At 40.2% G+C, this 14,350-nt stretch overlaps 1 pseudogene; it reads left to right on the plus strand.

Moving 5' to 3' along the window:
- LOC139478834 (multiple epidermal growth factor-like domains protein 10) overlaps positions 1-14,350 on the plus strand; it is a 53,180-nt pseudogene that overhangs the window by 2,621 nt on the left and 36,209 nt on the right.

The raw sequence follows: 14,350 nt of genomic DNA on the forward strand, positions 1-14,350 counted from the left end.
TACTCACAGAATGTCGTGCCGCCACTCATGGTGCCTTATCAATACTGGCAACATCAATTCCCTTGTGTACTGCTTGTACAGGATACATATTATTTTTTCTTTACATATAATTGAATATGTATTGCATGTTTTCTCATTGCCATTACATAATGATTACTGTACTGCACGGCATAGAAACGACACGAAACCAGACTTTTATAAGCACCATACCCGTATTCGTGGGTTTAACCAAAAGTGTGAACGCCTTATCCATGTGGACAACACTTATCGTTTCGTCTGCTGGTTCCCTCTTAGTATAAGAGGTTAACTCTGCAATTGCTGTGAATATTCAAAACACTGAATAACCGAATTTATCAAATAATGGGTAGGTTTCTCAGCAGGATAAAAGCCAACGGATACAATGATATCCGTTGGGGTCATAATCGGATAGAGATGCAAATATCAAAGTTCAAGTAGGGACTACTTTCAGTGCTTTTAAACAAACATGGCTTCGCCCTCGTCATTCGGTGATCGAGTCAGAATTAGCCATCGGGAATCTGGATAAACTACAGGAATGATTGCTATCATTATCAAAAGAACAGTCTAATATACTGAAAATAAGTGTCTAACTGTGACGTAGCTAACGAAACAGTTTTGCGAGGGCACTAGGCCTAACCAAGCGGGATCAGTAGCCATATCTGCGCTTGTACGCCTCTGCGGTTTGAAACCTTTTCCACAAATTAAAATAGTTGGATTTGGCCGAAATATGTTTGAATCGTAACCTTGTTTCATTTTGTCGCTGTACACCTTAACATTATGACAGGACAGACCGACTGTCAACAACGTCTGACCGTGTCCGTCATGACGTCTCATAGACTAGGGTTAGAGTAGCTTCCCTCCCTTCCCTTCCCTTTATGACCCTAGTACAACCTTAGACGTCTAAGTCCTTCTGGATAGTGGTATATGGAGCTAGGCTCTTTCTGGCATCATGTGGAATGCAGAATAACGTATCTGTCTGATCTGTCTGGCATATTTTGATTTCTTTGAAAACATAACTTGTTCAATAAAGTACTGGGCGATCAGAAATGTTCTTGTCTGTCTATTCGTCACTGTGGAGACTATGAAACAGCCCATGTGGCGAATGTGGTCTCGTGTTGAGTGTAACGGTCTGTACTTGATGCATTTATGCATCATTTCTGTTACAGGTGACTGTAGGCCAGGTAAATACGGCTACAGATGCAGCTACCAGTGTCACTGTCCCCTGGTCAATTGTAACCCTACTTCCGGTTGTCAACCTGCACATTGTTCCGAGGGATGGTCCGGCCCGACTTGTCAGAAAGGTAAGCATGACAATGTGGATTGTTTCAATCAATGCAGTTACAACAGTTTACATTTGGTAGCAACGTGCATGAACTGCATCTGAGGATATATTCGTACAGATTATACATGTATGAACACTGACAGGAATGTTAATATAAATAAAGCGACAAAAACTTTTCATATCCTATAGAAATATCTATATGAAATATAAACTGATCTGAACACTGGTCCTGTCATATGTTGACATGTTCGTCGTTGCTTTGCATTATTCATATCCTGGATCATATTGCCAACGCCCTTATGGTGTCTGCTTTAGTCGTTCCTTTTACATTGTTAATGTTATTTAGGAATCACTCTATTGTATGTCAAAGAAAATATAGCCCTAAAGAAGACAACATCATCAAGTAGTGTCCACTTCCCATCATCAAACGCCGTCAATGGGGACACAAGAGGCGGTAATGAAAGGAAATGTTTTCATTCAGTTTTAACTGATGCAAATATAACATCTGCCTGGTGGAGAGTGGACCTGGGAAAGGAAACACTGGTGCGTGACGTCGTCATATACTTCAGAACTAATTGTGAGTATAACGCCAGATGTTCATTAAACATGTTCTACTGGCAGCACAGCATGGTGCATTCGACACAGACAGACAGCATTGTTCGTCACAGTTATGGACCACTATAACAGCGGCTCTGCTGACATAGTGACAACTGAATATAGATCACAGCAGTACATCATTGACTGTATATTTCATTGGTGACCTGCATATTATCATGTACTAACATCGAAAAGGCAACTTGTGATGCAGAGAATAGCAAAATGGCTGACACATATATCATGGATGACTTCAGTTATCAACCATATTTCAGCACTAACTTTTAGTTGGGGAAAAAGCATCATCACGTATCTCCTATTAATATGATTGTATATTATATAAAGTTAAATATAATAATAAAGTGATATTAAAATGGACGCAGCATTACAAAAAAACACCACTTGTCTCTCCTATGTGACACTGGCACGGTCATTGAATGAACTACATCAAAATGGCCGCATAAACCAGCGAAAATGATATTGAATTTCGCCAAATCTACGAAAGTACCACATATTCTATTGTTCATAGTAATGATTGTTGTTGTCTTTTGGGACGTGGTTAGTGCAATGCCAGGGCAGGCCATGCAATTTGTGGTGCTTAAGGATACAGGAGGGTGTGAGTAATCAGATGGTGACACTTTCTACTATCACTTCACTTTGTGTAAAATACTGTGTAAATAACATACTTACAGGTTCTAAAAATGCTGTTTTATTTCTCATATGTGTGTCCTACTGCGACTAGGAAGACCATTCTCTCAGTTATAGGTGTTGAAGAAGAAGGCTTTTGTGAATAACAGTATACATAAATGATCTTAATGCACGAAATTAACCTAAATGTAACAGCTCTATAGATTATAGTTGGGCTAGGACTTAACTATAGACATCGTCTACCTGGGTATTATGATGCTAGCAACAATACATCCTGAATGAATGTCATGCTGGGAATCATTGTCATTGTGTCAAAATATCATGAATAAATGTCCAAGGATAAATCATGATCCCAGCAGGATAATATATGATAAACCTTCGAATCAAGACCCTAGTACCAATACATCGGGCATCAATGTCTACATAGGAATCATTGTCCTAGTACCAACATATCCACATGAGAAAACGTTCAGTTTTACATGATAGCCAAATACGAAATAGGTGGGTCAACCAGATTATATTGCACACGTACGTACGTATCCATGGCACAGATCATGCTCGTCGTGGTCTTAAGCTTTGTCTATTTCGCACCGACGTATGATAAGGATAAGAATCGAGACATAAAACAAGCCTTACATTCCACTCGAATTATACACATCCGGTGACGTCATAAAATCTGGTCTCCAATCTGCTTAAATCTCAAATACTGTGACGTTTTAAAATTAGTTATTATTTATTTTCTAGCTAACTGTTCGCGATCCCCAAATAAAATGAAATAGGGCGAATCGAATAAAGACTAGAAACGAAATAGTTAATGCAAGTAAAACTATTTCACTGAATAATGATAGTCTGGGGTAAGCATACGGGGTAAATGGTGTTCCTCTTAAGACTGTCGATTGTAAGCATCTGCATTGTGATACAGACATGTGAGACTGCATTTGCAACAGGCACACTACTAAAACGTTGGTGGAATATACAGCGATGTTGCAATTCATCACTGACCAGCGTCCATACGAAAAAATAGATTTCATCGATTCCCATGACACTTTTCATATGTAACAGACATAGTTCGTCGGAATGGTATCCAGATCTCCATCGCTGGTACAGACGCCTCCCCAAATGACGGAGCCAACTGCTACACCGTGACAGGGAACAGAGACGGGACAGACATTCCTGATGTTTTGAACGTCACATGTTCTGGTGAAGGTCGCTTTCTGGTCCTGTACACCACAACTGTAAACAACGAGATCAACAATGTCAACGTACCCGTCCTGGATTTTTGTGAAGTGATGGTTGAAGGTTATATTTTTTCCTGCTCTTGCGTATATAGATACAAATAAATACGTGATTTGATTTTCAAAAAGAACTCATCGTTTAGTGTGAATATGAATTTCTCATGTGTTAGTTGTGATATAGCATAGATGTTGTGGGGGAAATAACTGACACATTGGTTGTTAACCGTGCATTCCTCTCGCTGTAGACATGAGGCGCACTTATGAAATCATACATGGACTTCACTGCGATGTTTTATTAGATTGACTACAATGTTTTTCTTGGATATTGTAGGAATTACAGTATTATTTTTCTGACAAAATCTAGCTGCACCATAGTGTATCTTTTTTGTACTCGTTTTTAATCTCTCAGTCCGTACATTGCCATCACTGTATATGTTACTTAATTGTGTTTGGTGTCTTGCATTTCAAGTGTGTGGCCCTGGTACCTTCGGTGCTGACTGTGACAACTACTGCCACTGTGACGGCGAGGTTTGTAACTACGTGAGCGGCGTCTGTCCGAGTGGAGTCTGTCTACCAGGCTGGCAACCAGACAAGTGTGACACGGGTTTGTAGTTACAGTAACAGCTACTTTTATTGTTAAATGTTGTGTCAATACAGTTGATGTGTAATAACGTTACTGTTTCAGTGTGTGTATTTGGCAGCTATGGAACAAACTGTAATGGGCGATGCCCAGACAGACACTGCAAGGGCGACAACTCCAGCTGTGCTCACGTAACGGGGAAGTGTGTTGAGGGCTGTAAGGCAGGATGGAATGGAACTGACTGTACACAGAGTAAGAGAAGACAGAGAATATTCAGACAAAAAATCCCTTTGATTAATAGTTTAAACTATGCTAATTAAGAAAAAGAAAGCAAAAGTATATACATTATTTTAAGAACGATTTTTCTGTGTCTCACTTTCAATTTTTCTATATCCCTATTTTGTAGATCATTAGATGAGAAATAAATGTTAAGAACTGCTTGCACCTCTGTGAGTAATACATGACCGACGACATCAACGTGAGGTTGTAGGTTTCCGACTGGGGAATGTGTGGCGATAAAGTGTTACTCGTCATTTATCAATTTGCCGATCGTTCAAACGTGATTATACCGATGTATCGTCTATGTATTGAAGGTTTTGATAGATTGCTGTAGCAAGTGGATGACTACCACTGTCAGTCGAGGCACGGATGGAGTCGATAGTCTGGGTGTTCAGTTCTTCATTTTGTTCATGACAGTTGGTCGTAACGATATACTTTTTGTACATCAATTATAACAGAGGACGTAATGTCATTCTTCACATATGAATCTACTTATGCATCGTATTTCCTTATTTCAGAATGTGTAAATTCCTACGGAGATGGCTGTGTTCACCCGTGTTCCTCTAGGAGTTGTAGTGGAATCTCTGCATGTAATCACGTGACCGGGGATTGTGAAAATGGCTGCATACCCGGATGGAAGCATATTGATTGTACAGAAGGTCAGTTTGCCCATCATTCACAATTTATCATATTATTGCCACTCATGATTTGCTTGAGTACACATCTTGGACAAACATATTTTTTCCCGTCTACAGCCTGTGTCCAAGGAGTGGAATATGGCGCTGGATGTGTTGGTAACTGCAGTGCCCGGATGTGTAAGGGAGGGGATGACACCTGTCCCCGGGACACAGGTCGATGTGAGTCAGGATGTCAGCCAGGGTGGATGGGAGAAGACTGTGCTACTGGTAAATAGCATCCACAAGTGTGCATACAATCATAATATACATCTCATAAATAAAATAACTGTCGACAAACATGTACATTTTACCCAATTTTGACTTGACATACTGATTAATGGTGGAACATTTTTTTAATAATATACAAAGTGAATTTCTTGAATAACCAATGTCTGTACGGTCTTCTGTACACAGCTTGTATTCTTTTCATTGGCAGCATGTATAACATGGGTGGGGCGTTTGGGTAACTTCAGTGCCCTGATTTGTGAAGGAGGGTCAGGCACCAGACCCTGGCATACATATTCTTTTTTCCATCTACAGCCTGTGTCCAAGGTGTGGAATATGGAGCAGCATGTGTTGGTAACTGCAGTGCCCGGATGTGTGAGAGCAGGGATGATACCTGTTCCCGGGATACAGGCTGGTGTGAATCAGGATGTCAGCCAGGGTGGAAGAGAGAAGACTGCACTCAAGGTAAGAAACATTAGATAGTCAATGTTCAATTTAATGTATGTGCATATATTTATTTATACATATATGGCTGGAAAAATCAATATGTTAATCTAACTTTCATGAAGACAGTGCTTCTTGATTGAACGACTGTATACGATACATATTGAGCCGTTTGTATAAGATAACATAACACATATACTGTCATATCTTTCGTTAAACACACGACACATGTTTCGAAGCATATTGATTGTACAGAAGGTTAGTTTCCTCTCCATTTATTATTTCTTATATAATCATAAAAAAGCCGTACAAGCAAAAGTAGCAGACCAAGAGGTGGAAAATGAAGAGGTTTAATGTGTTATAGTGTCATGCAAACCATTAGTACGGAAACAGGTACGATTAGAGACACGTGCCCAGTGCTTTAACAAAAGGGCCATGGAGATGCACGCACTGCACGTGCAGCAGTGCCATGAACGGTATTTAAGTGCAAGGATTTTGATTGCCTGGCATCTGTGTCAATCGAACAGTGACAGCTCAACAACATGCCAATATAAACAGAAGTGCAAAGAAAGGCCGTCATAGGCTGCTTGCAAGCAGGGTAATACCGATCAGCTCTAGCCAGAGTTGTCAATGTAGTGGCAAACACCTTCACAAGGCTACGGGATCGGTTTCAACTTCAAGAGTCAACACGTCTACCAAGACTACGCAGAATCTCCAACCAGACCGTACGAAACCGTTCAATAGCAGTAGCCTACGAGCAAGACGTCCTGTTCGACACGTCATATTGAGACGACAACATCTTGAACAACGTCTGCATTAGTGTATGGCCTCGACTGCGATGGAGAGATGTCTGGTTCAGCGACGAATCCAGATTTCTCCTCCGTCGAGGGGACGGGAGAGCATGGCTCTGCAGACTTCGTAGAGACATTACGCTGGAAACTGTGTACAGGGAGTGGCCAGGTTTGGAGGGGGAACACGATAGAGAACCTGTGGGATGAATAGGATAGACGCCTACGCCTACGTCAACCACAACCCCAGACGTTGGAGCATTTGTACACAGCTTGTGTTCATTTCATTGGCAGCATGTATAACAAGGGTGGGGCGTGGAGCTGGTGGTTTGGATAACTTCAGTGCCCGCATGTGTGAAGGAGGGTCAGACACCAGACCCTGGCATACATATTCTCTTTTTCATCTACAGCCTGTGTCCAAGGTGTGGAATATGGAGCAGCATGTGTTGGTAACTGCAATACCCGGATGTGTGAGAGAAGGGATGATACCTGTCCCTGGAATACAGGCCGGTGTGAATCAGGATGTCAACCAGGGTGGAAGGGAGAAGACTGCACTCAAGGTAAGAAACATTAGATAGTCAATATTCAATTTAAAGTATGTGCATATATTTATTTATAAATAAATGGCTGGTAAAAATCAGTATGTTTATCTAACTTTCATGAAGACAGTGCTTCTTGATTGAACGACTGTTTACGATACATATTGAGCCGTTTGTATAAGATAACATAACACATATACTGTCATATCTTTCGTAAAACACACGACACGACAACATCTTGAACAACGTCTGCATTTGTGTATGGCCTCGACTGCAATGGAGAGATGTCTGGTTCAGCGACGAATCCAGATTTCTCTTCCATCGAGGGCACGGGAGAGCATGGCTCTGCTCTGCGTCAGAGAGACATTACGCTGGAAACTGTGTACAGGGAGTGGACAGGTTTGGAGGGGGAACCCGATAGAGAACCTGTGGGATGAATTGGATAGACACCTACGCCGACGTCAACCACAACCCCAGACGTTGCAGCAGTTGGCTTTTGTGTTGCAGGCCGATGGGGCTACCATTCCCCAGGATGTGATTTGCATACTTGTCTCTTCCATTGGCGCGAGATGTCAGGCCGCTATCGATTCCATTGGGGAACATACATAGTTATTGATGGTAGTTGACCTTCACCTTAGACTGTTCCTATGTACCGATAATTGAGATGACAACAATCACTAAGTGTTCCCTCCACAACATTTTGGCTCACTTTCTTGTACGGTTCCTCATATATCTGTATTTTCCTACCTCCTACAAACTTGGCGTTGCGTTTCGTTTTATGAAGCATATATTATTGCCATGTAATACAGGCCAGTGCGAGTTAGGATGTCAGTTGGGGTGGCAGGGCAAATATAATACCCAGGGTAAATGACACGTAATATTGTAATGATAATTGAAATAGAATTTGAATATATTTGCAGATTACCTTGTGAATTTATATCAGCTCACAAATGGCATCCTGGTTATAGTAGAAGTATGTATTACATTGAGTGTCATGAACAAATGGTTTCATTGTTGTTTTAAATGTTTTCCGTCTACAGCCTGTATCCAAGGTGTGGAGTATGGCACTGGCTGTATGGGTAACTGCAGTGCCCGGATGTGTGAGGGAGGGTCCGGCACCTGTCCCCGGGATACAGGCCGGTGTGAGTCATGCTGTCAGTCAGGGTGGAAGGGAGAAGACTGTACTTCAGGTAATATACGTAAGAAAGTGTCCTTAACTCCACTTAATACATGTGAATGAGTGAGTGAGTATGGTTTTACGCCGCTTTTAGCAATATTCCAGCAATATCACGGCGGGGGACACCAGAAATAGGCTTCACACATTGTACCCATGTCGGGAATCGAAACCGCATCTTCGGCGTGACGAGCGAACGCTTTAACAATTAGGCTATCCGACCGCCCTTAATACATGTGTTATTCTGGTGTGAAGAATGTATTTTATCCAACTCCAAAAGGTCATGCTGGATTTCTTGCACACTGTTAGGATTCAGGTTCAGAATAAGTCCCCAAAACGCCATTCATATCGCAAGCGATGAACAATTTGACCGTCGGTCTGTTTGGACTTGGTTCATATAGTGTTACGAATGCTTTCAATCAAGACTTGACTAAAAACATAAAGGTCGCCATGATATAGCTGGATTATTTGCTGACTTCGGCGTTAAAGTTATATTTAAAATTCACTTCGATTGCGGTATAAAATTGTTTCAAAACGTTATGACTAGGACTGCGCCAAAGGTAAGACGATCATGGCACTCATGACTAAATTCAGCTCTACAGAACTATTACGAATGTATCAGTGAAAGAGCTTGGATTGAAATTTAACTGTAACTGTGACTAACTTGCTCACATATTAACAAACGTTTTGTTTTCATTTCTAGTGTCATAGATATTTTACTTTCAATATGTAAAAGGAATGATTAAATTTGTAATGTATGAGTATACAAGTTTACACCGTTTTTATCCATCCTGATCTGAAACTAGAACTACATTGATGAATCAGGTAAACACATAAAAACAATTTCGAAGATGGTTTGTGTCGAGATCAAAGGCAACACCACTTCTTGAGTAAACGTGAATATGTACTTAAGTTTTTAATGAAACCTTAAGTGAAAATGAAATTTAGTGTCCTATATTGCTGATCCTAAAGATCGTGGTAAGCAGGGAAGACAACAGAGAAATGTTCAACTCGGGATGCCTCATGCATAGTGGTTCAGGTAAAAAAGCGTGTATACGTCAAACGTTTCTACTTTGTAAACGTCACATGTAGAAGTTTGTTGACAAGTAAAAGGCCATGCGTGCAGCAAATAAACCAATCACATCACAAGAAATCCCTTTCAAACTTCAAAACACGAATTTATATATATATGCACCTAACAATGTTACATCTCGGATAACTTAAATTTTAACTGTCTCTTACCTAAGCCTGATCTTCAACTTGATCTATATAATATTTGCTCGGAGACTAACCACCATTTCATACACAAAAGATAAAACCCAAGACATATACACATTTGGTAAGTATTATGTCCCTGCGTTCAACTAAAAGCCTACCACAGTTGCATGCAGATTTCTGGTATGAAAATATAAATTCCCATTTTTCAAAATAATAGAGGGAAAGTAGCTGACATAAAAACAGCATGATTTGAAATATAAAAAATAAAATAATATATATATATATATTGAAAGTATGTACATATATTGTATATGTTGTACTTTGAATTTGCAGAGTTAGTGAATGAGAACTCTGTGGCCAAGACAGACCCCCCATTCAGTCACATCATTGGTGTTGTCATTGGATTGTTTGTGGGTGTCGTCCTAACACTGTTGCTGACAGGTGGCGTGCTTCTTTACCTGTTTAGAAAAGGAAGGTAAGTGTAAAAGATGGTAGCAGCGTTTCGGAATGTATACATCTTATTTCATTAAGCTCATCAACCATTTTCTCATGCAGGTTGTTATTGAGTCGTGACCTTGTGAAGAATGGAAAAAGCAAAGAGACACCTGACTCCAGCATGACGCTAGCAGACAACTACACATCTATATCCGAACTGCCACACACTGATGGACGTAACACTCAAGACAATGACTATGCTGGACTGGACACAGGAACGAGAGATGACAACAAACACTATGACGTCATCCAGAATAAAGTATATGAAAACGCATAAAACAATATATTTCAACACGAAATGTGCAAGTAGACCTGTTGTAATGTACATGCGTTTCGAAATCAATTTCATTACCAATCGCGACATAAGTCTTTTGACTCCTCTGACAAACGATGGTGACAGTAGAGGATTCTCTTCATGCATAAAAGACCATACAATAACCTTGTATTGATTACTATTCTAAACATTTGGCTATTTTAAAGTTCTGCACCTGTACACATGACCACAATTCACCCATTGGGACCGGACGTTGGCAATCTATATCAAGAGCAGATAGAGCCCGTACATTATGCAACCTATCTTCTGATGGAGACGAGTTCCAATATCCCATATGCCACACATATTATCACCACTTGTTAATACACCTTCAATCGAGGAAAACCCGAGAACCCGAACATTTTATGTACCTCTTGTAAGTTTTCACCTGTTGTAAAATATTCAGTCATTTGTGTTGTCAAATGTGTGAGAAATGAGCTCATAATATAACTTGGTAACTCCACGCTGTTACCCACTGAATGTCACTCAGTTTAAAAGTAATGTACACAATAGGCAGGATAGATGCCATCTTTGTATTTAGCACTGCCTGAGATATATCATTAAACAGAGACAATGATAGCTGTAAGTGCATAGTTGTGTCAGCATGTGCAGCTGATATGTCCTATGTAAAGACGAGTTTGTATATCATTATTTTATTGACAAAATAAATGATGGGCACCAATTGTGCTCTCCTTCTTACTGATCTGTGTCTGTATACATATGAATAGGAATTCCTGTTCCGAGTGGCATAGTCAAAGCAAAGTAATTTGACTGAGAAGTTTAACTGAAGCTTCAGTTATATCGTCATCTGATATCGTTTCTTAACCATCAAGCACAAAGTCAATTCCCTCCAACTGATTACTCACCCGAACTAAACATACAGGAGATCAGTGAGACAACCCCATCTGTTTATCATCTATGCACAAAGATTCAGAGTGACAAGACATTCTCAACAATACTGTATGTCAAAAGGGATGACTTCAACCTTCCATTAATGTCGTGCAATATTCCAGCAGCTCCAGCCTTTTGTGTCTACTTTTCCAAACTTTTGAGATACAACCGAGCTGCTCTTTTCTACACGATTTCAAAGCGCGCCAAACGACCCTTGTTCAAAAGTTATTTTATCATGGTTATAGCTTGAAAGCCCTCAGTATAGCTTTCAAAACTTGTTTTGGTTGACATGTGGTGGACAATTCCAGATTTAACGTATCAGTGACAATAAAGATGTCCGATGAAATTCAAAATTTATTTGTGATTCATAGACACATGATACATTCGGGATCGTGAAATTATGGCAGAGATTTCTTATTGCTATGGAAAGGGTTTTGTCACTTTTACTAACCGTTAGTATTACCTTCGAGACAAGAACGCATTTTCCTTTCTTGTCTGATGGACTAATAAAAACGTCCCTAGCTTCATTTTAACATATTTTTAAGAAACATCATTTTCACACTTGAACATGTCCCTGTACTGTTGTGTTTGATCAAATAATAAACCATTTGTGTGATGCCAGATTCCTCCAGTTACAGATATTTCAGTTTCCAGTCCATACATTATCTTTTCAATTCTTACATCATTAACAGACATCAGATTTTAATCTGCAATATGATCTCTAACGTTTCAGTCAGTCTAGAATGAAAAATGAATTGTCATGATATGTTAGTTAACGTCTATGTACCAACATCAAAGATACGTGGAAACAGTATTAAACATATGAGTTGGATAACTGGCTGAAATTGTCTTGGGGTGCTGTGAATGATGGTTATGATGGTTGCAGTCAGAATCCGAAGCCAAGAGATCTGGAAGGTGGTCCAAATAGTGAGGCATTACATGACAGTGATAAACACGACCGTCCGTTCTCAGCCAAATGATGTTCAGTGTGTTTGGTACTTACATCTGGTGATGTCGTTATCCATTTCTAAAAAACCTGGTTGCCACAAGCTATGTGTAACGGACCGTGCCCTGCAGGGATTCACACTGACGACCAAACCAATAATGATAACGTGACACATGAGATAGAGAGAGAGAGAGAGAGAGATGAGGCCTGTCCTGCAGCTGTAGATGACGCCAGCCTACATCATGACTGAGACACCACCGTATTGACAATGTACAGCTGTCTACACTACTGGTAGAGCCTATGAGCAGGCATCCTGATGCTAATAACTACCAAGTCTTTCCTATCCTTCAGTTTTATCACAGTCATGAGTCTTACCTGACTGACCTCTCTGCCAGCCGTTGGTTTAAGTCAGCAACTTCATTGCTTTGTTTATGCATAATGTATAACCTTGAAATCAAACTATTTGATTTGCTGGGATTATGAGCAGTGTCGAATGTGAACATGTCTGTTGCTGTGCCAGTGTAATGAACTGTCAAGTCATAATCACGTACATTACAAAGCAAGATACCCCTTTTTATTCTCTGTTGTTGCACAGCGTTGTATGGTCAGTAAAATTCTGCTGGCATCCTGGCATATAATGATATATTTTACTGTATGACATAACATCATCCAATGCAGTTTTACACAGAAGTATACGTTGCAGTTGATTCACTTTCTTTGTAGGAGCAACATTTCACAACATATACTTATCTTAGTGAAAGATCGCCTCCGTGGTCTAGTGGTTGAGCGTCCGCCCGCAGAGCGGAAGGTCCTGGGTTCGATCCCCGGCTGCGTCATACCAAAGACGTTGAAAGATGGTACTTGTTGTTACCCTGTCTGGTGTTCGGCATTAAGGGGCTAAAACAAGGACTGGTCGGCTCGGAGTCAGTATACTGTGTCTGAGTGGGGTATTCATGCTAAACTGCGGCATGGGATTTCAGTGTGTTAGCACTATAAATTGGCATCAGTCCCGATTAGTACAAGCAGACACACACACACACACGTGCATGCACGTCGCTATATGAGTGCAATAATCTTGGACGCGGCGTTGATTAAAGCAACTACACATTTTCCATAGAGACCATTGTACGACCCCGTCTATATGGTTTATGTTTGCTTAACCTACTTCAAGTGTATACATACACAACCAACCCGACCGCTGATATATTGAAAGTCATCATTGAAATACGGTTTAGTGACATTTTAGCAACAGTGGGCGATATCTGAATATGAACATACAGTGAAAAACAATAACAATTGACATCCTTACTGAGGCCTTGAATGTTGCAAAACCGTATTCAAACAACATTTGAACATGAGTTATATGACGCTTTTTGGAATGTTCTTGCAAGATTCAACCTCAACAGTTGTGACATGTAGACACCGATTGCTGGAGCCGCTGAATTATTGCTGACATAAAGAATAGGTTGACCCTTAGAAACCTGAAGTCTTTCTTCTTGTCACACAGTCTTGTGGGAAGTGTGTTTGTTCACTCTGAATCATTATACACAGATCCAAATATGAAATATTTGAGGCCGTTTCACTTGTTACTTTTACTTCCGGTCCAGGAATAAATCAGTGGAAGGGAACTGGCTATTTGACAGTTATTAACTGACATCAGATCATCGATGTACCTGAAGCTTAAAAGTTAGACATCCTTTGTTTGATTTTACCAATCAAAGCAGACATTCTGAATCATATGCATATTACTTAACAGATCAGCAAGAAGGGGAGCGCAGTGGGTGCTCATGGAGATGCTTACGTCTTCTTTCCTAAATGTCTTCTTTGATGTAGCAACGTTTACGTTCTGCCGCTCATCATACATCAGTGAAACTGCTGGTTCAGTTTGTCTCGTGAACATATAAGATGGTAAGATTTTATTTATTCAAAATATGGCAGTGATAAAATATATTGAATTATTTTAATACATGTATGCTGAAGCTATTCGATCCTCCCTTTAAATAA

Source organism: Haliotis cracherodii, unplaced genomic scaffold (genome assembly GCF_022045235.1).
Source record: "Haliotis cracherodii isolate W230 unplaced genomic scaffold, xgHalCrac1.p SCAF_4, whole genome shotgun sequence".
Lineage (NCBI taxonomy): Eukaryota > Metazoa > Mollusca > Gastropoda > Lepetellida > Haliotidae > Haliotis > Haliotis cracherodii.